Source organism: Ranitomeya imitator, chromosome 3 (genome assembly GCF_032444005.1).
Source record: "Ranitomeya imitator isolate aRanImi1 chromosome 3, aRanImi1.pri, whole genome shotgun sequence".
Classification (NCBI taxonomy): domain Eukaryota; kingdom Metazoa; phylum Chordata; class Amphibia; order Anura; family Dendrobatidae; genus Ranitomeya; species Ranitomeya imitator.
Window position 1 is genome coordinate 800,014,830 of NC_091284.1, and position 26,255 is coordinate 800,041,084.

Genomic DNA, 26,255 nt, shown 5'->3' on the forward strand with positions numbered 1-26,255 from the left:
TACTAGCTATTGAACCCGTTCTACGCCCGGGTGGCGAGCATTTATATTGGTATATGGTCTCCATCCTGGTATGTGCTGCTCCATCCTGCGTCCCCATCCTGTCATGTGCTGCTCCATCCTGCGTCCCCATCCTGTCATGCGCTGCTCCATCCTGCGTCCCCATCCTGTCATGTGCTGCTGCATCCTGCGTCCCCATCCTTATGTGCTGCTCCATCCTGCGTCCCCATCCTTATGTGCTGCTCCCATCCTGCGTCCCCATCCTTATGTGCTGCTCCATCCTGCGTCCCCATCCTTATGTGCTGCTCCCATCCTGCGTCCCCATCCTTATGTGCTGCTCCATCCTGCGTCCCCATCCTTATGTGCTGCTCTCATCCTGCGTCCCCATCCTTATGTGCTGCTCCATCCTGCGTCCCCATCCTTATGTGCTGCTCCCATCCTGCGTCCCCATCCTTATGTGCTGCTCCATCCTGCGTCCCCATCCTTATGTGCTGCTCCCATCCTGCGTCCCCATCCTTATGTGCTGCTCCATCCTGCGTCCCCATCCTTATGTGCTGCTCTCATCCTGCGTCCCCATCCTTATGTGCTGCTCCATCCTGCGTCCCCATCCTTATGTGCTGCTGCATCCTGCGTCCCCATCCTTATGTGCTGCTCCATCCTGCGTCCCCATCCTTATGTGCTGCTCCCATCCTGCGTCCCCATCCTTATGTGCTGCTCCATCCTGCGTCCCCATCCTTATGTGCTGCTGCATCCTGCGTCCCCATCCTTATGTGCTGCTCCATCCTGTGTCCCCATCTTTATGTGCTGCTCCATCCTGCGTCCCCATCCTTATGTGCTGCTCTATCCTGCGTCCCCATCCTTTATTCAAATAAATTTTTATTAAGAATAACAAGGCAATTAACATGTTACATTTACATTTTCAATATAGAGTATTTCCCCCCCCTCCCCCTTCAAACAGCCCCCTTCGATCCCAAAGCCCCCCACCCCCACCCCACAAAGCAGCTCATCTTGTTAATTACTACCATCATTAAAACGACTGCGTCCCCATCCTTATGTGCTGCTCCATCCTGCGTCCCCATCCTTATGTGCTGCTCCATCCTGCGTCCCCATCCTTATGTGCTGCTCCATCCTGCGTCCCCATCCTTATGTGCTGCTCCATCCTGCGTCCCCATCCTTATGTGCTGCTCCATCCTGCGTCCCCATACTGCCTCTGACCCGCTGGGCGCCTGAGCAGGCGGGACACCGGCGCGCTGTGGGGGTCAGGTGCCGGTATCGCCGCCAGCTCAGGCCCCCCAGCACTTACTATACTCACCTGTCTGTCCCGTTCCAGCGCTGCGCGCCGCCATCTTCCCAGTCTCCTGGCTGTGACTGTTTAGTCAGAGGGCGGCGCCGGCGCGCATTAAGCGCGTCATCGCGCCCTCTGAACTGAAGGTCACAGGCCGAAGACCGGGAAGATGGCGGCGCTCAGCGATGGAACGCAGGACAGGTGAATATAGGCGATACTCACCCTCCTGGCGGTCCCTGCTTCTCTGTTGGAGATCGCGGTGTGCGTTCAGTGTGAACGCACACCGCGATCTCCTGGGAGCGTCACTCTGTGAGGCCCAGACTGCGCCGGCACTTGCGCCTGCGCAGTCTATAAAGGCTTCGGACATTGTGACGCTCCCAGCGTTATATTATAGATTTCTCTTTTACACGTTGCTTCTCCTACTGCTTTCTCACTAACTGATTATCCTACTTCCTGTCGGTAGGGTGTACACTGCAGAGGAGGAGCTAACTTTTTTATTTGCATAGTGTCAGCCTCCTAGTGGCAGCAGCATACACCCATGGTTTCCTGTGTCCCCCAATGAAGGCTCCGAGAAACAGATTTTACGGTAAGCAACCAAAAATCCTGTTTTTCCCTTTGGTTTCGGGGAGTATGTAAGATCTCATAGAGGAGACGTACTCTCCCAGCTGAGATTTCCCCACCTATTCCGGGATTCCTCGAACTTTCAGGTTATTTTTTCTTTTAAAGTTCTCGAAGTCTGTTAATTTATTCTTGAAAGAGGCTATATCATTCTTTAGATTGACCAGAGGATCCGATCGCACAGAATCACCCCTTGCATTATTAAAAGACGCCAACTCGTGATGTTTACTTGAAGGGTTGGACTTTTTCGGGGTGTTGGGAGATTTGTCAGAGGTCATGTTAAAGTCAGAGAGTGGGACAGCATTTATTTGTGAAAAGATGTTTTTAAAGAGTTTTTTAAAGATTTTCTCAGAAGTTCTAATTCCTTTTCGGTCCATAGCTATTAGGAGAGCTTTACATAGGTTGCCCATGAATCTCACTGAGGGGTAGTTGTCAGAGGCTGAGACTCCATCTAACAGGGAGTAATCAGGGACCTCAGAGCAAGACTGCTCCTGTTCCATGTCGCTAGTATTTGAGGTTTTTGACATATCATCTGAGCCGCTCAAGTCCTCAATGTCGCTGGGCCCCTCTGAGTACACGTCTGGACCCTCATAATCAAAGTCATCAGAGGAATCATTGTAATCATGGTCAGAGGGGACGAAGAGTCCGTATAGTTGTCAGTGTCTACACATTTATCAGCTATTGGTGACATAGGCGGATCAAGGAAAGTGTCAGTGCTGGTCTGATTGTCACATTTCCCTCTAGTAAGGGTCTCAAGTTTCTTCGCAAAACGTGAGGTGAGCAACTCTATAAATGACTGGGACAACAATGCAGATTGCTCTGTCGTTTCACTAATTAAAGGGGATTTATTCCCACGCAGTTTGGGTTTACTTTTTGAGGATAGACAGTCATTGGTGGTGTTGAGCTGGATCCTCAGCTCCAGAGAAAGCATCTCTTCCTTATGACCCGCAAAGGTGATGATAGGGGATTGTCCCTGTAGTAGTGCCCCTGTTGTGGGTTCGAATCTGCCCCATCCTGAAAGAGTCTAACCCAATCTGGTGGGTTATATTTATTGCCGCTTCTCCCACCCGGGAATAGTTCCCCCCCCCCCCCCCCCCCTGTACTGGGGAGAGGTGTGGCGCTTAAAATGCTCTCCCTCGGCGTGTTGTGCAGGAATTAGTTTCTCCCCCCTGTACTGGGGAGATGTACTGCGCTTAATATGCTCTCCCTCGGCGTGGTGTGCAGCAGGCGGGCCTCGCCGCTGCTCTCTGACTTCACTGTCCCCCACCACCATTCCCGGCGTCTGATATTTCCTGCCCCCTTCATTTCCGGGTACGAACTCCTGTGCGTCGTACCTTAGTGTGCTTCGGTTCATTGGAGATATCACTCCGCGGCTGGGCTGCTGTGCTGCTGGTGTGCCGTCCATTGGCTCTCTCATCGTCGCTGTGACTTGCGGTGCAGGGGAGATCCTTCGGCGCTCTTTACCATCTTCCCCGCCTGGCGTCGATGTCTTGATGGGGGCAGGGATCCTCGTTGCTGGCGTCGCTGGGCTGTTTGCGATATCCCTCCACTGCGTCCTTGCAGAGTAGATGTCCGCAGTCTCTGTTTCTTGTCGGTTCTCCCGCAGTCTTCTCTAGGGTTGAGGCGGGGGCAGGGGTTTTCCACGCAGCTGTCCGGGTAGTCGTAGTTTTTCTTTGGGGCTGCAGGACCGCCAGTCTTCGGCCAACAGCTCCACTGCTTTCACTCACGGGACTACTTTCCTCACCAGAGGGAAGCCTGCAGCCGCCATTGTTGAATTTCTCCTGGGGACTTCTCTGCCCTGATGAGGGAGATTTCATCGGTGTGCCAGCTATTTTCTTCTTCCCTCTTGATCCTGGCATGTTCTTGTGGGCTGAGGAGTTGAATAATCCACGTTTAGGTAAGCTTAATCAGTAGCAAATGAGGGATTAGCAGGAGCTCCACAAAAGCACGTCCGCGCCTGTCCCTTGGCAAACCACGCCCATTAATAATCTTTATTTTAAGTTCTTTTATAGGTTTGGGGAATCTGTAGTTTTCTCCAGTCTGTTAACAGTCCCAGTACTTCGTGTCACATTTTTTTAGGTGTATTTAGACTTCTACTGACAGATGATTCACACTGAAGTCTCGTAAAATATTACTTCCACTCTTTTCACTTTTTCATACATGAGGTTACTCCATGTTCCAACTTTCACTACTTTAACAGTTCTGATGCTTTTCCACTTGGTGCCCAGGATGTCAATGGCACGGATACTTGCCTCCAGCACCTTTGGACTATGTGTCTGAGAATTGAGTCTCCTCAACCCTATAAATACATCAGATAATGCTAGAGGATAGAGTTCTTCATAGGGTAAAGCATCTCTTATCATAGTGAGGTGTTTCAGGACAGCGTCTACCTCGTCTACCATATACAGTATTTCAATGCAGTGGAGCTTCATCCTCACCAGAAGGCCAGGTTCCATTTGCCCGAGTTGTTCACATATTTTGCAGGAATTTTCACCATCGGCACATAACAGTTCTTGTGCGTTCTTACATCCGATGTAAGGTAGACAATGCAACAAGGCTGCAATACCGGATGCCTTCTCCTGCTGGTCTTTGCTGTGTAACTTTATCAGTTAGGCTACTTTCACACTAGCGTCGGATTCGGGCCGTCGCATTGCGTCGAGCCGAGATTCCGACGCTAGCGTTTGATGCGCCGCAAAACGGGTTCAGCGGATGCATTTCTCCGGCGCATCCGCTGCCCCATTGTGAGGTGCAGGGAGGTGGGGGCGGAGTTCCAGACGCGCATGCGCGGTCGGAAAAAGCGGTCCGTCGGCAGCAAAAAACGTTACATTTAACTTTTTTGCTCCCGGCGGTCCGCGACAACACGGCGCAACCGTCGCACGACGGTTGCGACGTGTGACAATACGTCGCAATGCGTCAGTAATGTTACTCTATGGGGCAAAAACGCATCCTGCAAACAACTTTGCAGGATGCGTTTTCTCCCCTAAACGACGCATTGCGACGTATTAAAAAAACGCCAGTGTGAAAGTAGCCTAACTCGGGTAGGAATGTCCTGACGTGGTGGCTGAAGCCTCTCTTGTCCCTGTTGCAACTCTTGGCGAGATCTGCAAATAGTGAAGTGAAGTATGTCTGGATCTTCGGGTTTTTTTTTTTTTTTTTTAGGAATTCAGTACAACGATGGACAATTCTCTCAAATTTGCTGCCAAATTTTGATCTTTTCAACAGGGTGACGAACTTTGACAAGGCCTTTAGGCTTTCGATGACCACTTTAAGCTTCCGATGACCATTTAGTTTACTGTAAAGGCAGTCATAGATGAGGTCTTTCAGTTGATGCACCTGCCTTGGAGCACCGTTACAGGCATTTCCCATAGCTTCTACAGCAAGACAGACCTCAAGCTCGTCCGAGCTGTCCATCTTTGAAGCCATTAATAAGATTAAATCTTTTGCCACTTTCTTCTCCAGGAGCTCAGGATGGAGTAACAGCTCCGAGAAGAACAAGATACTGATGAGTCTGCTCTTTCTGACAGGAGATCTCAGTGCTATAAGCAGGTAATGGATGATCTTTCTTCTTCCTTTATCAGATAAGACACATGTAATGTAATGACACATCCCAGCCTGGGTTGTGTCTGTGTCATGGAGGAAATCAGCGTCATCCAGGTGATTTATGAACCCATAGCTAGGGTGCAGAAGATGATAATAAAAATCAAAGCCGTCAGGTGGTCCACCTTGGTGTTGTGTAGGAGCAATCAAGTCATCCACGGTCCGTATATTCTGCGCTGCACTTCTCTCTTTCCAAACTCTGATGGTTTTGTTGGAAATCAGATCCAATGTTTTCAGTGCACTGCTCTGTGGATGATCTTCATCAATGTCCAAGCGCTCCATGACGTCTTCGGAGCGATACACGGCGATATTGGCCAGGAGCGTCATAGCTGCACCAGTTATTCCCTGATGTCTCTCACTTTCTGCTTTCAGCATGTGTTGATAGGTCTTATCAATGAGCTCAATAGTCAGAAAGTTGTCAGCGTCCGCTCTGGCAAATGTTATGGTTGACAGGAACAGGAGGGCATTCACCAAATCCTGTCCATCCAGATCATGCAGATGATTTATTAGCATGCTGGTCATGGTCTTCATTTCTTCAGGCTCATATGATTTGACGATGTCTGGAATAGTGTCCTTCAGGAGCGGGACAGCGAGCAGGTCCAGCGAGGCCAACAGGTCTTTATACTGACGGCTGGATGCCATGCTGGAATGCTTCATCATATAATCAGAAGAGGAAATCTGAGAAAAATGGAATATGATGTTAGAGGAAAAGCCATGAAATTATTAATGGAATTAATACTCATTATAATTATTATTTTTACAATATAAATACAGATAATACAATGATATTTCACATTACAGATGTTTTCTTTTTTGGCTCAAATTTCAGTAATTTCTTACACTGATGTGTAATGGCAGAAGGAACAATAAAATGTCCCAGGGCTCAGATACAGAGAATCTGCGGAGAACAGAGGAGGATGCAGCCACCGCCATATTGGAAACCTATGGATGCTCCGGGTTTTCTTTACACACAGTGGCTTGCGAAATTATTCACCCCTTTTGGCCTTTTAAGTATTTTGTTACATTACAACCTCTTTAAATATTTTTGTGATCCAATTAGTGAGTGATGCATCAGCACTAAATGGTTAAGTTAATGAAGTGAGAAAAATATAGGCAAAAATTACATTTATGGGATCAAATAATTAAAAATTGTCAGGTGCATATGTATTAATCCCTTTTGCTATGAAGCGCTCAGCCTTTTTATACCATTACACGTCACTATGTGGCATTTGTGAAGTCGGAGCTCAGAGCAGACGCCTCTTGTAATGTTGGTTTTCGGCAGGATCCCTACAAGGATACTAATGCCGGTACAGAGGGCCGTTCACCTCCTCATGGGAGGACTCCACAGAACTTTCTGGCCCTAATTATATGGAAAGAACAATCTGCACATTGTAATTGGACATCAGACCCATCAGTAGTTACTGATCTGCAGTTTATCACTTTTTGGTGAATCTATGAAAAATCCATCAAAATTATGAGCTCTTTGCTTTGTATTAGCCGAATAATCCGGCAAATTCAGCCTCTTATTAATTGTCACCATAGCTGCTCTGGTTGGGAATATCACAGATTGCTGCTGACCCTTTAATTCCTTCCCAACATTAGACATACTGGTATGTTCAATTTGCAGTGCATGAAAGGGGCTCCCTCTCTCACCCCATTGGCCCCCATACAACACGATCGCAGGGAGTCAATAAAATCATGGGGCCCCATAGAAAAAGTCTGAATAGGCAATCCCTCCCTGCCCCCCAAAAAAAAGAAAAATCCCAAAACGATCGACTGGTGCTATTAAATCCAGGCATGCATGTATTAGTTATAGGCCAAACACTGTATAAGTAAGAGATTGGATTTTTCTTCTCAATTGAGTAAAATAAAACACTTACATCGAAGATATGTTCCTTGTAACCGTCAGATAAGTAGTACGGCAGGATGGGAGGAAAAAGTCGGAGGACAACCTGAGAGAGCAAAACATGAAGAAAACATTCACTTTACATGGGAACTGAACCTTCAACACATTGTATAAATCAATAGTATAAGTGACTATAAGACACTTCGTAATATATCTTATCAGAGAAATGAGCTTCATTTTATTCTCATCAGTCAGTTCTTCCCCTCCCCCATCTCCCGGTCTCATTAACTCTGAATAAACAGCACAAATCCGTCTTCTTCAGCACAATGATTTCACAAGTTAGGAGGGAGAGGAGGAGCAAAGCCAGGAGGAAGCACAGAAACATTGTGCTGCAGGATTCTAGCAGGTATGTTAGCTTATAACAGAGCTGGATTCACAGCTACAATGCTCAGTACTGCTATGTAATTTCCTCCATGCCTCTGTGATACCTGAGGAAAGAGCTAAAGTACTTTTTGTATAGGAGACACTGATTCAAAGACAATTTCAAATTATAGATAGTGACTGTAGGGTGAAAACTGGAGAACAATGCAAAATACCATATAAGCCACATAATGGCCGGAAATAGCGGCATTCCTCACATCATATTCACACATTGCAACTCATGCTTAAATGTCACATAAAAGTATCGTTGCCCTCTAACTACTTTACTCTTCTGGTTGATCCAAGAAATGTGATGTCACTAGTAGTGCTACAGAATTCAGCTGGGATCGTAGTAATCGACAGGGATCTTCTTGTCAGGATCTCAGTGCTGTGATCGTTTATCAACCCTAAAACAAGCAATAGATCGGTCAGATTTTATTCTTTTATTTTTTGGCAGGAAATTGTTGTAACCTCAGAATACTTACAGTAATAGCTGGTGAATTCCCGATGGAAATGAGATTTCTAATCCAAAAACAAACTTTACACTTGAGCTTTCAACGCTCCACAAGTAAAACTGTGAGAACCTTCCAGCAGTAGAGCGATATTCCACCTATAATATAAGGATATAACACAAAATCCCATGTAAATCTCAATGGGACCAAGAAGAGATCCCACAATAACGGTATAAAATCATTATAGGTATATATATGTATATACAGCAACCATCTGCGAATACCTGCTAGTGGTTGACACAGTAATCCTATGTCAAAAGGAATGCTGACAATACCTACTCAAAGTTTTCAGAAGATGGGCAACATGTATAGATCAATACCCCAGATCCTAAAGCATAGGACCCTAACTCAATGTTTAACCGCCCCAGATAATATATATATGCCGCAATGAATGGGCCAATATGCAGGGCATAGCCACCTCAATAGATCCGGGGGGATAAAATAAGAACTGGGTACACATTACCTGCCATAGAGCTTCACCTAGGCGTCCCTTCACCCCGACGCGCGTTTTGCCACCAGCTTCTTCCGGGGGCGTGCCGGGGTGAAGGAGAGCCGAGCTTTTAAATCACAAGTGTCCAATGGCCGGCCAGCAGTGCGAGTCCTATAGCCGATGACGTAGGCGCATCGCACGTCTGCCCTCCTCCGAAACATCTCACTTCCTGCCAACGTTCAGTGACACGCAAGCCCGAAGGCTGCGTGTCGGTGTGTGAGCATCATAAGAAGCGACGGAGGATCGGGACGGCACGCATGCGCACTATCGGCCCAGACTCCACTGCCGCACAAGCCAGGACTACAAACATGGGAGATTGAGACTAATGAATGATGAATACATAAAGGGGGGGATAATGGACAGCAAAACAAACAGACCCAGGGGAAAAAAGGGTGGTCACATTAACATAAGAACAATAACCATCAATAACTATAATGATTATAATAGTGTCCATGAATAAATATATATAAAGTGCATAGCCGCTGAATAAATACATATATCTAATATTCCATAATGACGACTCTTATTAAAATACATGATACAAGTGAATACATAATAATGAACAACAAACAACAAGGTAAGCAGGCTAAAAAAAACGACAAAAGGACAAAAAGGCAGTAAACAGATTAACAACAATAATAATATAAAGAAAAAATAATAATTCATAATATAAAGTGCATAGCTGCTGGATAAATATAACCATATATCTAATAATCAAATTACATAATAATGACCATTATAAAAGTGCATAGTAGTATTATTTACCCCATAATACAAGAAACTACAAAAATAATAATAAATTACCCCCGATATAAAATACTGATATAATGTATTAAAGTGCTAAATAAATAAATATATATATATATATATATATATATATATATATATATTTGATATTCAAATTACCTAGTAATAACCATAGTTAAAGTGCATGAAATAATTTTTTTGTACTGTAATGCAAGTGAATATACTAAAAAATTACCCCTCAAAAAAAAAGGTACTTTCACACATAACGATTTCGTTAACGATATCGTTGCTTTTTGTGACGTAGCAACGATATCGTTAACGAAATCGTTATGCGTGACAGCGACCAACGATCAGGCCCCTGCTGGGAGATCGTTGGTCGCTGGGAATGATCAGGACCTTTATTTAGTCGCTGATCACCCGCTGTCATCGCTGGATCGGCGTGTGTGACGCCGATCCAGCGATGTGTTCACTGGTAACCAGGGTAAACATCGGATTACTAAGCTCAGGGCAGCGCTTAGTAACCCGATGTTTACTGTTGTGAATTCTGTGGCTGAATTCACTCCTGTGGTCACAAGTGGTACTGCAGCTTCTGAGCTTCCTCCCTCAGGTGTTCTGGTGAGCTCGTTAACTGCTTCATTACTTAACTCCGCCTGATGCTGCTATCCTTGCTCCTTGTCAATGTTTCAGTGTTGGATCTGAGCTTCTCCTGATTGTTCCTGTGACCTGCTGCTCTGTATAGCTAAGTGCTTTTTGCTTTTTTGTTGCTTTTTTTCTGTCCAGCTTGTCTTTTGTTTTGCTGGAAGCTCTGAGACGCAAAGGGTGTACCGCCGTGCCGTTAGTTCGGCACGGTGGGGTTTTTTTTGCCCCCTTTGCGTGGTTTTGCTTTAGGGTTTTTTGTAGACTGCAAAGTTCGCTTTACTGTCCTCGCTCTGTCCTAGAATATCGGGCCCCACTTTGCTGAATCTATTTCATCCCTACGTTTTGTCTTTTCATCTTACTCACAGTCATTATATGTGGGGGGCTGCCTTTTCCTTTGGGGAATTTCTCTGGGGCAAGTCAGGCCTATTTTTCTATCTTCAGGCTAGCTAGTTTCTTAGGCTGTGCCGAGTTGCCTAGGTAGTTGTTAGGCGCAATCCACAGCCGCTTTTAGTTGTGTTTAGGATAGGATCAGGTGTGCAGTCTACAGAGTTTCCACGTCTCAGAGCTCGTTCTTGTATTTTTGGGTATTTGTCAGATCACTGTGTGCGCTCTGATCGCTAAGCACACTGTGTTTCTGGATTGCCTTCATAACACCTGTCATTAGCAAACATAACAGTTTACCCTGGTTTCCATTGTAAAAGTAAAAAAAAAAAAAACAGTACATACTTACATTCCGGTGTCTGTCCCACGCCGTCAGCTTCCCTGCACTCTCTTGTATCCTCTTCGGATCATCCTATGGCTATAGCCCCTGTCTTCAAATCTCCTCGTTAGATCCTGGCACTGTCTTTCAAAAGCTGCTGGATCTGAGCAAATTCTTCTTGCTCTGAGGAACTGGCCAATAGGGATCCCTCGAATGGTGCTAATGGGATGGGCTGAATCTGCCTTGGGGTATGAGTTGGTAGCCGTAGGTTTTCTGTAGATGTCAGTATTGATCACCCCTTCTTCTGACGCCTCGATCCATATATCTAAAAATTCCAAGCATCTACCGGCTTTAAAAGTCAATTTAATGTTGGTATCATTGTTATTTAATTTCTTCATCAGACTCCCAAGGCCCGGCTCATCCCCTTCCCACACAAACAGTATATCATCAATATACCTCATCCAGTTGTGTACATGACCTATCTCGTCAATTTCCTCACCCAAGAAAATACGTCTTTCCCAGGCCACCAAGAAAAGATTCGCATATGATGGAGCACATGATGCCCCCATAGCCGTACCTGGTAATTGCCGGTATATTTTTCCATTGAAGGTGAAAACGTTATGGGTTAAGATGAATTCCAGTAACACCAAAATAAGGTCGGCCAGGGGGCCATCAATGTTGCTTGATTGTAGAAACCATGATGTAGCCGCTAAACCATCACTGTGCTTGATTGACGTATATAGCGCTTCTACGTCTGCTGTTACCAGTATCATGTTATCATCCAATTGTATTTGATCTAGTCATTGAAGGGCCTGGTTCGTGTCTCTGATGAAAGATGGAAGAGTGGAGACAATGGGTTTAAGGAAATAGTCGACAACATCGGAGATGATCTCACATAGACCCCCATTCCCTGCCACAATAGGGCGTCCTGGGGGATCTGTGGGGTTTTTATGTACCTTTGGGATGAGGTAATAGGTGGGAAGTCTAGGTACTAGTTTGCGAATCCTATCCAAGAGCATTTTCGAAATCAGGCTATCATCGAATGCTTTTTCCAAAAATGACACCAAGGTCTGTTGAAAAGAAGATGTGGGGTTATATGCCAATTTTTTATAGCAATTTATTATCACCAAGCAATTTTGATGCCTGACGCTCGTACATCACAGACGGCCACACAACCAAATTGCCCCCTTTGTCCGCAGGTTTATATACAATATCGTCCCATCCTTGTAACTCCCTTAATGCACTACGCTCTGCAACAGATAAATTGTCTCTGTGTTTCTGATTACGAGCCAGGACTTCAATGTCTCTGGTGACAAGACATGTCAAAATTTCTACTGCTGATGACGGCTTCAAAGGGGGAAAAGTTTGTGATTTCACAAATGGCCGAGACGGAATAGTACTCCCCTCGTGTGGTTCATTTTCCTCCAGAAGAGTTTCTAAAATGTGTACTACTTCCTCGTCACCCATAACATCAGGGCATTTTGGATTAACATCATCCGATTATTTTACAAGCAAATAGGTTCAAATCCTTTATTGCAGTAAAGGCGTCTAAATTGGAAGAAGGAGAAAATGTAAGTCCCCGCTCTAAAAGACTAATTTGTATGGGTGTAAGGACATGTGTAGATAAATTGATCACCTTTAGTTGGTCCTTCAGTTTCTTGGGTCTATGAGGTTTGTTAAACATGTCCGGGTACTTCCGACGTGCCCCACTGCGTAGATGGAATTCTCGACCATGACTAGATTCACCAGTGGATCTTCCACTCTCACTTCCTGAGATGCTGGAGACGTCAGACACGTCTCGAGATCTCTGCTGTACGTTATTGTCCATTTTTTTATATTGCCAACGATATACCCTATGTGACTCATAGTCTTTGGTATCTCTCAGGAATTTCTTTAGTTTCCCCTTACTAATTTCCTCCTCCCATTTGTCCACCTCTATGCTGAGCCTTTCCAACCAAGTATCAATTGATTCCTTGGACATGTTAGTTTCTAAGGATTTAAAAATACCCTCCAAATCTTCGCCCATACTGTTCAAAGATGATGTATTATGGTCAATTATAATTTTGATGAAGTCCAAAGAACTATTAGATGCTGTATTCATCCATCTACTGACCAACTCCTCATTCTGCAAATCAAACGTAGGGAAGAGTTGAACTCTCAAACCCCGGGGAATAACTTTTTTGCCCAAATAATTCTCCAATGATGCACGGTTCCACCAAGTTTTAGTTTTCCTATGTAAAACATTTTTATATTTCAACATGAGCTCTTTGCTCGATGTAGAGGCATCTTGTGAAACGATGACGGTATCCTGTTTGAATAAATCAACTGCCTTAGAACGCCAAGACAATTCCTTGGCTTTAAAATCCATGAGTAATCTATTAAAAAACAGTACACAATAGATAATCACTTAAATGTCCAAAAGTAACATAGGGCACTTCATAAACGGTATAACACAAAATCCCATGTAAATCTCAATGGGACCAAGAAGAGATCCCACAATAACGGTATAAAATCATAATTTTATTATAAATAAATATAAAAACAGAACAGTTGATGAATACAAAAAAGTACCGTTCAAAGGGACGCCACAAAAACAAAGATGAGTATAGGTATATATGTATATACAGCAACCATCTGCGAATACCGGCTAGTGGTTGACACAATAATCCTATGTCAAAAGGAACAGATTAGATTTTACCCTTTTATTTCCCAGTTCTGTGTGTACAGTGATGGTAAACCCGATCACCACAAACCTAGTAATTCACACAGGTTTTATTTCAGACCAGCCAACAAGTAGCCGATTGATAGTGGTTAAATGCGGCAGGTTGTCAGGTGCAATCCTGGCCTAACTCAGTGGTCGGTGCCGACAGCCGTGGTCCGGCCTCCTCCACTTATCTAATTAGTGTAAGAAGAAGGACCAGGAGCCTCCGCCATTATACTCACTCTAAAGATGTCCGGCTCTGCGGGGTCCTGTACACGCTGACGTTCTCTTCTCAGCTTATTTAGGTGGTGTCTGACGTCCCTCTGTGGTCCTGGACCAGACAGAGTCAGGAGGGAGATCTGAAGGGGAAGAAAACATTGGATCAATATTACATGGTGCCATAGTCCGTGGTGCAGCTCGCCCTGCCCCATACAAGTAGAGAGCTGGCTGCCATTATTATTACTAGTATTCTCTGTCACCTGATTCCTGCTGCCCGAGCCACGGGGCTATGAATTGCAGCAAGGTACATTATGTAGTATGAAGAGCGAGCCGGGACCCATCGCCGGAGACAGGACTAGTCCAGCACTGCACCGGCCGTCTGTGATTGACAGGTCTCTCCCTCACCTGTACATAAGGAGACACCTGATAATCAGCTGCTGTGGTGCTGGGAAGAGCCGGCCAGGTGCAGTGCTGGACTAGTCATGTCTCCGGCTATGGTCCCTGGCTAGCTGGAGCGTTTCAGAGAATAATATACCTTGCTGCAATTGTGCGGCCATCTGTGATTCATGCTGGCTGTGACTTAGGCAGCATGAATCAGGTGATAGGTTTCTTTTAAAGCACCATCAAAAGGGCTTGTCCGCTCTTAAGCTAGAAGTTTGCAGTCACTTGATGGAGACTTAGGAACGCTTACATCATACACACTGTGCGCTCTGCGGATTCTCCAGTGCCCGGAGCGGGGGTTCACGTGCTTCCATGTCTGTGATTGGCCACATTCCGACTAGACTGTATCTGACTTCGCTCTATACCCTTGCATCAATCAAGGCCGCGGCTGTCTAGTCTGTACGTGACCTCATGTATGTAAATCACATAATTGTGGTCACGGGCCCACCGCCGGCGAATCATAGTGACTGTAGACTTGTCGCTCAAGGTCAGACAACCCCTTTAATTCCAGAGAGCTGCACATGTGAAGAGGGATTACATATATACATACAGTACAGCGAGAGCTGGATAATCCTTTCCTCATTAACCCCCTCGTTAATAGCTGAGGGCACATTTTACACATTATCGCCCCCTTCCCCATGTAAATAACTGGGGGACACATCAGCGTCCCCCCATGTAAATAGCTGGACGCCCTTTCTGCACATTATCCCCCTCCCACCTTATAATGCGCATTTATCTATCATCCCTCCCCATGTAAACAGATGGCATATTTTACATTATTGACAAATAATTTATTACATGACAAATATCATGAATACATGAAAAAATAATTATAGAAAAACCTCTTTTTATAACAGCCACAATAGATTTACCTCCAGATGGAGAAGTCCTCAGTCAATGATCTTCAGGAAAATCCAGAAATAATTTACTAATCCAGAAGTATTTAGCTAATCCAGAAGTATTTCGCCAATACAGAAGTATTTTGCTAATACAGAAGTATTTGGCTAATCCACAACTTGCAAGTAAATCGCTAATTCACAAGAAAAAGATCTAAGTAAGTGCAGTCAGGAGACAAACAAATACCAAGTCTGAGCCAGTGAGACGGGACGGAGTGTTTTTCTGTTCCGCTCTATTGTGACATCATCACTCACCTGTGTGACATCACTGCCAGCTTCCATATATGGTAAGTAATGATGTCACAATACAGCGGAATAACCAATACTTTTTCTCTCACTACCTGTCCCTTATAAAGTCACTGATAATGATGGTGGCACAAATAGGGATGAATGAAATAAAATCCTGGCAGTTTTCCAGGAATTTTTTTGACAGCCGGTGGTTACAGAGGTTTGGCTGAGCTTTTCCTATTTCCAATTCTCAGCATATGACATTATATCACATTATATGTTTTCTGACAGTTTCTTTTTATCTTCTAATTCTATCTAGAAAGATACAGAGGCAGTGTTCTGGGAATTGTCATCTGATTCCAGGCTGACCATCACCAGGACCACATGTCCTCATACACTCTATTAGATGGATGATAGAATTTCTCAAAGGGGCATTTCCATGATAGAAGTGATAACATATTTCTGATGGCCTGGGTAGGACTCAGACCTCTGTGACCAGGGCCAGCTCAGCTGCAGGTTTATTCGGCCTCTTGGATGATTAATTCCTATTGGGCCCCTTTTCGCTTTTGATTTTTCCTCTTACATTCTTGGATTATTTTTAATTTTTTTCTTCTTGTTTTCTAAGAGCCCAAACACTTTATTCTTTGGTTGATAGAATTATCGATGATTATCCATAAGGTGCCAGTCGCATAAAATGACAATAATACACTGCTCAAAAAAAGGGGAACACTTAACACAATGTAACTCCAAGACAATCACACTTCTGTGAAATCAACCTGTCCAGCTATGAAGCAACACAGATTGTGAATCAATTTCTCCTGCTGTTGTGCAAATGGAACAGACAACAGGTAGAAATGATTGGCAGTAAGCAATACAATCCCTATAAAGGAGTGGTTCTGCAGGGGGTGACCACAGACCATTTCTCTGTTGTCATCCTTTTTGGCTGTTGTTTTGCTTACTTTTGCTTTTAGTCACTATTCTCACCCCTAGAGATACAGTAGCATGAGGCGGTGTTTACAACCCACAGAAGTTGCTCAGGTAGTGCAGCACATCCAGGATGGCACATCAATGCGAGCTTTGGCAAGAAGAGTAGCTGTCAGCACAGTGTCCAGAGCATGGATGAGATACTAGAACACAGGCCAGTATGCCAGGAGACGTGGAGGGGGCCGCAGGAGGACAACAACCCAGCAACAAGGAGGAACAGTGCCAGAGCCCTGCAAACTGACCTCAAGCAGGTAACTAACATTCATGTGTCTGCTCAAACTGTCAGAAACTGACTCCATGAAAGTGGAATGCAAGCCCGATGTCCAAAAGGGATGTTGAGCTTACAGCCCAACACCGTGCAGGGCAACTGACATTTGCAAGAGGACATCAAGATTGGCAGATTCGACATTGGCGTCCTGTGCTCTTCACAGATGAGAGCAGGTTCACACTGAGTACATATAACAGACGTGACAGTGTGGAGACGCCGTGGAGAACGTTCTGCCTGCAACATTCATCAGCATGCCGGTTTGGCAGTGGGTCAGTAATGGTGTGCGGAGGCATTTCGTTGGAAGGCCGCACAGCCACAGTCCATGTGCTAGCCAGAGTTATCCTGACTACCAATAGGTACCGGGATGAGATTCTCAGACCCATTGAGAGACCAATATGCAGGTTGGCCCTGGATTTCTTCTGATGCATAAAAATGTTAGGCCTCATGTGGCAGAAGTGTGTCAGCAGTTCCATCATGATGAAAGCATTAATTCTATGGACTGACCGACCCATTCCCCAGACATCATCCAATTGAGCATATCTGGGGCATCATGTCTTGTTCCATCCACCAACGCCACGTTGCACCATAGACTTTCCAGGAATTGACTGATGTTTTAAACCAGGTCTGGGAAGACGGAGCATACCCTGGCAATGTAGGGAAGTTATACAGGCATGTGGAGGCCACGCACACTACTGAGCATCATTTCCTTGTCTTGAGGCATTTCCACTGAAGTTGGATCAGTCTGTAATTTGTGTAATTTGATTTTCCACTTACTGTATATACTCGAGAATAAGCCGATATTTTCAGCCCATTTTTTTTAGGCTGAAAGTGCCGCTCTCTGCTTATACTCGAGACATTGTTCCAGGGAGTCGGCGGGGGAGCGGTAGGAGTGGCAGCTGTCACATCACACTCACCTCCGCACTTCCCTGCTTTTCAGATGGTCTCCAGCACTGGCAGCTCTTCCTGTGTTTAGCGGTTACGTGGTACCGCTCATTAAAGTAATGAATATGGACGCGACTCCACTTCCATAGGCATGGAGCGCATATTCATTAATGAGCGGTACCATGTGACTGCTGAACACAGGAACAAGCTGCCGCCGCATACCGGAGATCATCGGAGAAGCGGGCAAGTGCAGAGACCGCATCAGGAGGGTGAGTATAACGGGAGGGTGAGCCATGTGATATTCATCTGTCCCCATTCCACTGCTGGGCTCTGTCTTCCGCGTCCTCTGGCTGTGACGTTCAGATCAGAGGGCACGATGACGTGTTTAGTGCGTGCCCTCAGCCTGAACAGTCACTGTAGAGACCCGGAAGACACAGCGGAGCGTGGTGGTGGAACGGGGACAGGTGAATATCGCAAGTGCTGGGGGTCTGAGCCAGCGGCGACTCTGGTACCTGGCACCCATAGCGCGCCGGTGTCCCCGCCTGGTCAGGACACCGGCACCTGGCTCACATTGACGAGAGGTATGTTATTTTTTTTTGTTAATCGCAGCAGCATACGGGACATATTATTCTATGGAGCATCTTATGGGGCCTTCAACCTTTATCAAGCATTATATGGGGCATATTCGATGGAGCATCTTATGGGGCCAACAACCTTTATGGAGCAGCATATGGGGCATATTATTCTATGGAGCATCTTATGGAGCAATCAACCTTTATGGAGCATTATATGGGGCATATTATTCTATGGAGAGTCTTATGGCGCCATGATTAACCTTTTATGCAGTATTATATGGGGCATATTTTTTGTATGGAGCATTTTATGGGGCCCCCATGAACTGTATGGAGCATCTTATGAGGCCCATCATGAACTGTATGGAGCATTATATGGGGCTCCTAATTAAATATGGATATTCAAAAACATTTAACCTACTGACTCAATTAATTTTACTTTTATTGGTATCTATTTTTATTTTGAAGTTTACCGGTAGCTGCTGCATTTCCTACCCTAGGCTTATACTCGAGTCATTAAGTTTTCCCATTTTTTTGTGGCAAAATTAGGGGGGTCGGCTTATACTCGAGTATATACGGTAGATTTTGAGTATTATTCCAAATCCAGTTGTCCGTGGGATATTAATTTAGATTTACATTGATCATTTTTATGTTTTATTGTTTCTATGCATTCCACTATGTAATGAATAAAGATTTGCAACTGGAATGTTTCATTCAGTTATATCTAGGATGTGGCATTTTAGTGTTCTGTTTATTTTTTTTGAGCAAGTGTATATGACATGATCTGCAGGAAAGGAAAACCGCATACTTGTAAAAACAAACTAAGAGTAAAAACTGAGCAAAACTGAAAAGTAAAACTAATGTCTTCGCCAACAAGATTGGGAACCAATGTGTCCAGATTCACTGCCCATCTACACTACACTGTAATGGGATTGTCTGTATTTGTGAGATGTCGTTTGGTCGTAGCTGCTATAACATCTCTGACGTGTTTCCGTGTGAGAACTTTTAGCTGTCTAGATGTCAGGCCCATATATTTGGATAATCACATGTAACATAGTACATCAGATAAGACGTATTACAAAAGATAAAGTGTTTGATTTTAACTTGGCACAAACTATCCAAAGATTTAATAGAGATGTTGCCTAAGAAATTGCAGCAAGGACAATGGCAATTATGGAGACCACTAGAGCTAAACAAATTCTGTAAAGCATGGGCGGACATATCACCGGTGTAGTTGCACCCGGGCCCAGACGTGTAGGGGGCCCGCCAACAGCTGGATGTACGTCCGAGGATGCACATTCATCAGAAATGTATTGTGGAGCAGAGACCCACCGGCTCCCTGCACTGTAATACACGGCAGCGGACAATCAGCTGACATTGGCGCCTATGACTGGGGGGCTTTTGGCAGTGATGGAGGAGACCACAAAGTCAGCTGCTGGCTCCTGTTCCGGATGTAGAAGGGGACGCCGCATGTCGTGGGAGCAAGGAAGGTAAGAATCGGATTTTTTATGTGTTGGGGAAGAACGGAACAGGACACATTATACCAGGAGAAGGTCAATGATAGGACACATTACTCCAGGAAGGGCCGTATTGCCCCAGAAGATGACCAGGATGGAGACCATTACCCCAGGAAGAAACCCAAGATTAGGCACATACCAGTATGAGGTCCATTACCCAAGGAAAGGGATAAGGAGAGGGCACATTGTCCCAGAATTGAGTTCAGGATGAGACACATTACACCAGGATGGAGCACATTATTTCAGGACGGATACCAGGATGAAGAATATTATGCCAGGAAGACCAAAATAGGGCACATTATCACACAAAGGGGACCAGGATGGGGGACATTATTACTGAAAGGGGCCCAGGGTGGGGAATATTATTACACAAAGGGGCCAGGATGGGGATATTATTTCACAAAGGGGTCAGGATTGGGATATTATTACATGTGAGGGTGAACATGGATGTCTTTATAGGATCTAGAATACAACAAGGGCCCATACATCTGACCAACATGCAGTTGGGGGCACAGGTTCAACTTTTGTTAAGTACCTGATGTAATGAAATCGTGGGAGTGGGGGTTTGGGAGAGGATTCTAAGACCCTGATACCATCTTCTCCCAAACCCTAAATCCTTAAGATGTTATCAGGGACTTACAATGAATGTGTGGGGGTAGGGGGCACAGGACAGGGACTAAAGGTACCTTCACACATAACGATTTCGTTAACGATATAGTTGCAACGTCACGCTTTTTGTGACGTAGCAATGATATCGTTTAACGAAATCGTTATGTGTGACAGCGACCAACAATCAGGCCCCTGCTGGGAGATCGTTGGTCACTGGGAATGATCAGGACCATTTTTTGGTCGCTGATCACCCGCTGCCATCGCTGGATTGGCGTGTGTGACGCCGATCCAGCGTTGTGTTCACCAGGGTAAATATTGGGTTACTAAGCGCGGCCCTGCGCTTAGTAACCTGATATTTACCCTGGTTACCATTGTAAAAGTTAAAAACAAACAGTACATACTCACATTCCGATGTCTGTCACGTCCCCCGGCGTTCACAGGGCTAAAACTGCTTTTGGCAGGAGCGCTGCTAATGCACGCGCTCCGGCCGAGAGCTTTCCCTGCACTGTGTCAGTGCCGGCCGGCCGTAAAGCAAAGCACAGCGGTGACGTCACCGCTGCTTTACGGCCGGCGCTGACAGTGCAGGGAAAGCTCTCGGCAGCAGCGCGTGCATTAGCAGCGCTCCTGCCAAAAGCAGTTTTAACCCTGTGGACGCCGGGGGACGTGACAGACATCGGAATGTGAGTATGTACTGTTTGTTTTTAACTTTTACAATGGTAACCAGGGTAAATATCGGGTTACTAAGCACGGCCCTGCACTTAGTAACCCGATGTTTACCCTGGTTACCTGGGTGCTGCAGGGGGACTTCGGCATCGTTGAAGACAGTTTCAACAATGCCGAAGTCGTTCCCCTGATCGTTGGTCGCTGGAGAGAGCTGTCTGTGTGACCGCTCCCCAGCGACCACACAACGACTTACCAACGATCACGGCCAGGTCGTATCGCTGGTCGTGATCGTTGGTAAGTCGGTTAGTGTAACGGTACCTTAAGGTGCACATGTACAGGACATGAAGCAGAAAATTCTGCTGCAAATCCTGATGTGTTGGCAGGAAAAATGCTGCGTGGGAGAGTCATGGAGACTGATTCATCTATATTAATTGGTTGCAGAAATTATAGTTAATGGCGGCACAGCGCTGCTTATCAATTGATATTTTGATAGGTGCATGTCTAATAGAATAATAATGGAAGGGGACCATATTTATATTAGGGGCGCAGTGCTGGGGATTTTTTATTCAGGAGGCAAATGTCTGCATACAATATGTGACCTAGTTATTTTCAAGGCTGCGGTGATCAGTGTGACAAGAGGAGTCGTGGCTGGGAGACGTCGACATGAAGGTCTGACCAGCTGGAGAAGAAACAGCACAAAACGTCTCTAAACAGACGAGACATCAGCGGTCACCGGATAGAAATGTTATTCTGTATCTGTACTGTATGACTTGCAGTAATTTGTAAAAGAACCTTCCTTAGGCCACATTCTCACTTGTGTGATGGATCTGCTGCCACATTTCTTTTATCGGATGGCACACGGACTCAGAGTTTCATAGATCTATTCACATCCGTGAAAATCACAGTTCTGAGAATGAAATCACACCGACACTTCACATGGATACAGAACTAACGGGTTATTATGTATAGCACAGTGGCACAGTATATAGCGCACTTTCTTGTTATATATAGTGCCATCCCTTAGTATATAGTGCACTTTTTATATATATATATATATATATATATGTCGCTGTCCCTTAGTATATAGTGCTATCCTTTAGACTATCGTGTACGTTCTTGTTATTTATAACGCCATCTTGAATTATATACTTTCCTCATTAAACACTGTCCCTTATAATGTAGCATCCTCTCTAGTTACAATGGGAAAAATGAGTATATGATAGACTGCCAATTTTGCAAGCTTTCCCACCTACAAAAAATAAAGAAGTCTAATGTTTATTGTAGGTACACTTCAACTGTGAGAGACAGAATCTAAAAATAAACGCCAGAAAATTGCATTGTACGAGTTTCAACCCCTTCCCATCATGCGCCGTACATGTATGGTGCATGTCGGGTCTCTCCCTTTGATGTGAGCTCCGGCGCTGAGCCCACATCTTTTCCAGTACATGTCACTTGATTTCATCAGGTGACATGCCCTTAACAGCCGCTGGTGGAATCGCGATCCACCTGCGGCTGTTAAGCTGCTAATCCCACCCATCGGCACCCGTTTCACATGACTGCGGGTCCCCGATAAGTTGGCATTACAAGGCAAGGTTTGCAGGAGACCCATTTGGTTGTTATTGTCGGATAGCTAGGAGCGCCGCCCAGCAGTCGACACTCATAGGAATTGAGCTGAAACCTGAAGATGGCAATTTCTAGACTCTCATGGAGACTATTGAAGCAAGTGTAAAGTAATAAAAATGTTTAAAAATATTTAAAAAAAAAACATAAAAGTTTAACTCACCCCCATTCGATCCATTCAAAATAAAACAATGTAAAAAAAATACACTCGTTTTGTGTCGCCCTGTTCTGAAATCCCCGATCTATGAATATATAAAAAGAATTAATCTGCTTGGTAAACGGCATAATGAGAAAAAAGTCAAAATGCAATAACGAGTGATCAAAAGATTGTATTTACACCAAAATGATCTCAATAAACCCTCACCCAGCCCCAGATCCAAAAAAATGGAGATGTTATGCGTATTGGAAAATGATGCAATTTTTTTCCCTCAAACTTTGGATGTTTTTTTTTTCACCACTTAAATAAAAAAGAACCAAGAAAAGTTTGGTATCTAAGGAACTCTTAATAACCTGGAGAATCAGAATGACAGGTTGGCTTTTGTAATGTCTACGCACTTGGATTTTTTTTCTCATTTTCCAGTACACTGTATGGTAAATCAAACGGTGTTGTTCAAAAGTACAACTTGTTCCGCAAAAAACAAGCCCTCACTTGGCCATATTGACGGAAATATAAAAAAGTTATGGCTCTGGTAAGAAGGGGAGCAAAAAAATGGAAAATGGCCCAGGAGTGAAGGGGTTAAATAATTCGTATTTTTATTGCATGAAATAAGTATTTGATACAATAGAAAAACAGAACTTAATATTTGGTACAGAAACCTTTGTTTGACATTAGAGGTCATTTGTTTCCTGCAGCAGTGATGATTTCGGCCCACTCCTCCATACAGATCTTCTCCAGATCTTTCAGATTTTGGGGCTGTCTGTGGTCATCATTGAGTTTCAGCTCCATCCAAAGATCTTCTATTGGGTTCAGGTCTGGAGAGAATGCTTCTTATGGAGCCACTCCTTAGTTGCACAGTCTGTGTGTTTTGAGTCATGCTTGAAGACCCAGCCACGACCCGTTTTCAATGCTCTTTATGTGAACGTTGTGTGCTTTAGGTTTAAATACATTCAATTGCTGCAGCATGGTGCTGATGTTAGCTCTTGTCTCTGACTAGTTGGAAGTACTAACAGTCCATTAGTTCCTTCTCAGAGGATTGCTGGTGTGACATCTCGGTTGTCTTCTAAAACTAAGTGTTCCCCTTGTTCATCTACCATCTCTGCCTTTAGTTGTAGTGGGGACTGACTAGTGCAACCTCATCCCCTCCCTAACCAAGGCCTATCGGCTGGGTCAGGCAGGGATCAGTTCCCTGCCCGGTGGTAGATGCAGAACCTAAATACTGCAGAGATGGTTAGGGCAGACAGGGTGATCTTAGAGCTGCCTAGGGGTCTCTACTCCCCACTTCGCTAGTGTTAGGGCTCCCCTCTCCTCGTTGTTGCGCACTTAGCTGTCCTTCACACAGTGTGACACCCATCCATTCTCCCTTAAATATGGTGCCGTCGTCCTTTTCCTTTTGCAGAAAAGCACGTACAAAGTATGAGGTTTCCCCCCATGCTTCACAATTGGGACAATGTTCTCAGCGTTTTACTCATCCTTCTTCGTCCTCTAAACTCGGCAGGTGGAGTTGATGTCTATTTTGATCTCATTTGACCACGTGACTTTCTCCCATGCCTCCTCGGGATCATCTAGATGGTCATTGGCAAACGTCAAACAGGCCTGGATGTGTGCAGGAGGTCCTTGGGTGCCCTGCAGGAGTTTAATCCATGATGGTGTAGTGTATTTTCTAAAGGGAATGTTTGAGACTGTGGTCTCAGCTCTCTTCAGGTCATTGACCCGCTCCTTCTGTGTAGTTCTGGCTGATTCCTGACCTTCCTCAGAATCATCCTTACCTCAACAAGGCGAGATCTTGCATGGAGCCCCAGATCGAGGAGGAATGACAGTCATCTTGTGTTTGTCATTTTCATTGTGCCAACAGTTGATGCCTTCTCACCAAGCTGTTTGCCTATTGTCCTGTAGCCCATCCCAGCCTTGTGCAGGTCTACAATTTTGTCCCTGGTTTCCTTAGACAGCTCTTTGGTCTTGACAATAGTGGAGGTTGGAGTGTGATTGTGTGGACAGGTGTCTTTTTTTACAGGGAACAAGTTCAGCCAGGTGCTATTAATACAGGTAATGAGTGCAAAGTAGCAGGGCTTCTGAACCCCTTAACCCCCGTGCCATATTCTGTTTTTTGACCCCCTTCTTCTCAGGGCCCTGTTGTCCTTAAAGGGACACTGTCACCTGAATTTGGAGGGAACAATCTTCAGCCGTGGAGGCGGGGTTTTGGGGTTTTTGATTCACCCTTTCCTTACCCCGTGGCTGCATGCTGGCTGCAATATTGGATTGAAGTTCGTTCTCAGTCCTCCATAGTACACGCCTGCGCAAGACAAGATTGCCTTGTGCAGGCATGTACTACGGAGGACAGAGAATGAACTTCAATCCAATATTGCAGCCAGCATGCAGCCAGCAGGTAAGGAAAGGGTGAATCAAAAACCCCGCCTCCATGGCTGAAGATTGTTCCCTCCAAATTCAGGTGACAGTGTCCCTTTAAACAGCTCTTTGGTCTTGTCCATGGTGGAGAGGTTGGAGTGTAATTGAGCGTGTGGACAGGTGTCTTTTATACAGGTAACAAGTTCAACCAGGTGCTATTAATACAGGTAATGAGTGTAGAGTATCACACCTGATTGCCCTTAACTGGGGATATATTCACATGCAGGAGTCTGCTATAGACTCAGTATGCTGCAAATCATCTTTTAACTTCCATCTTTTTAATTATGATTCTGAATTAGACTGAATTGGACTGGAATTGACTGGAAGGTAACAGACTACTAACCACTACAATGTTTCGGTTTCTTTTCTCTTTCACCCCCATACTACTTTCCTTCTTACAATCTCCTGCAATCCCTCCTCCTGGTAAGGAACTAGTCATTTCTTCCTCCATACTCCCCAGCCATCTCACCTTCCCCTCAGAACTGTTCCTCCACATACAATCCTTTTTCTCCAGACACACACGGCCGCATCATGTCCTATCCTGCTCCCACCTTCTAATGATCTGTCTGTTACTCCTCATTGCTGGTGACATATCCCCAAATCCCGGCCCTCCTCAATTCATCCCCACACTCGTTTCTAACCCCCTGCCACGATCCTCCGCATGTTTTCCCAACCACGACAACCTCATACCCATTCATCCAGCCCCCACTCCCCAGCTCCCCCTACTTGGAGCACTATGGAACGCACGCTCCATCTGCAACAAACTGACATTTATCCATGACCTCTTCATCACCAACAAACTCTCCTTCCTCGGCCTCACTGAAACCTGGCTCACCCCATCTGACTCGGCCTCTCCAGCTGCGCTCTCCTATGGCGGATTCCACCTCTCTCACACCCCTCGCCCCAGCAACAAACGCGGTGGAGGAGTTGGCTTGCTCCTGTCCGACACCTGCTCCTTCACTCCAATCCCGCTACCACCCTCCGCTACTCTTCCCTCGTTTGAGGTGCACTCTGTCCGCATCTATTCCCCCTCCAACCTCCAGCTGGCTGTCATCTACCGCCCCCCAGAACTAGCCATCTCCACCTTTCTCGACCACTTCACCACCTGACTACTTCATTTCCTCTCTGTTGACATCCCCACTATCATCATGGGTGATTTCAATGTCCCCATTGACACTTTCACCTCAGCTACCTCTAAACTTTTATCACTGACTGCCTCCTTTGGCCTCACTCAATGGTCC